Source organism: Eutrema salsugineum, unplaced genomic scaffold (genome assembly GCF_000478725.1).
Source record: "Eutrema salsugineum unplaced genomic scaffold, Eutsalg1_0 scaffold_3, whole genome shotgun sequence".
NCBI classification, from domain to species: domain Eukaryota; kingdom Viridiplantae; phylum Streptophyta; class Magnoliopsida; order Brassicales; family Brassicaceae; genus Eutrema; species Eutrema salsugineum.
The window spans coordinates 16,514,374-16,515,968 of record NW_006256756.1 but is presented as its reverse complement, the minus strand read 5'-3'; positions in this window follow the sequence as shown (position 1 = coordinate 16,515,968).

Below are 1,595 nucleotides of genomic sequence, written 5' to 3'. Positions count from 1 at the left end.
TGTTAGGTTTAGAGCGACAAGGGCAGGTCTCATTGAGTGCTGTGTTCCAACATCAAGGAACTGAGAGTTTTGGCGAGGAATAAGTGTGGGGGAAAAGACTTTTTGGTGAGTGGAAAAAGGTGAGATGAGTGGAAAGAGAGAGTGAAAATAACTAGGGGAATGAAAGAAAAAGAAGTCAGTCTTGGTGTTTTGAGAAAGTGAGCTCTGGTTTGTTGAAAAGAAAAATCTAGCCTCTAAGTGAAAAAGAAAGAAAAGAAGCCAAAAGCTCAAATGTATTGATAAGAAAGAAAGAAGAGGCTAGAAGTTGTAAAAGAAAAAGAGCTGTGTAAAGTTTGAGTTCCAAGACTTGAGAGTGAAAGTGAAGAACAAATCCCCTAGTGAGAGAAAAATGAGTGTGAAAAGTGAGGTCTTTGAGCAAGAGAGGAAGCTTTGAGTAGAGGGTGGGGAGTGATGAGTCTTTGCCCTTGTATGCATAGGTTGCTTTTTACCTTTAGCATTCTGCCAAAGTTTGATCATTCATAGAGAGATCCCTTTGCTGCATTTAACCCACTTGAACACTGATGAGATCATTTTAATCTCATAGCCTCTCCCTAGCCAAGCCAGCTTGTTTAAACCTTGCATCATGAGATCCACCTGATAAAAGCTTAATGAATGTGAAAGAGTTGAGAGAGAGAAGAACTTGTGGAGATTCCTTGCTGAGTTGACATATATCTGAGTATGGCTTTGCATTGCATAATTGAGCATGAACTTGAATTCTCATTGTGATCACTTCTCTCAAAAAGAAAATGTGAACTCCCATTGCATACAACCTCTTTCTCTCATTTGCTCTTTTTGCTTGAGGACAAGCAAAGGACAAGTGTGGGGGAGTTGATATGTTCATAATTTGCATCATTTAGGTTGCATAAATCATTCCAAATCATGTTTTATTTCATGTATTTTAGGTCCTTAGGGTTTGTTTTAGAACTTAGGAGATGCATTAGGTCCCAATGAGTCTTTGCATGTTTTGAGTGTCTATCAGGTGATTATGGAGCTGAAAAGATGAATCCAGGAGGTGGAATGGTGAGCAGAGCTTGAAAAAGTGGAAAACTTGAGTCTATGGAGGTTATCGGCCATTCTCGCTGGCCAGGAAGGTTTTACCGGCCATTTTCATGTACCGCGGGAAGCTTTACCGGCCATTTTCACGTACCGCGAATTAAGTATATCGGCCAAAATCTCCGGGTGCGAACGAGTCTCAGAAATCACCTGTCCGGGGAGCCTTCCGGTCCGATTCAGATGGCGGGTCCTTCATAGAAGTTGGAGAGCATTGAAGCACGGTCTCATAGCAATTGGAATCGTAGAATTCGGACGCGTGAGCAGAGAGATAAGCTCGTCGGAAGAAACCCCTGTCTCGCAGGTATTCCGGACCGAGCAGATCAGTTCTGAAGGATGCGAAGGACGGTGCACTTCCAGGCCGATTCAGCTTCCGGGTCCTTCATGAGAATCAGAGACATTTGAGTCTTCTTTCCAGAACGTCCAAGAGCATTCAATTCGGATCTATGAGCAGGAGATACGGCCTCCGGAATGACACATGTCTAGACGCTCTTTCTGATCGTGTC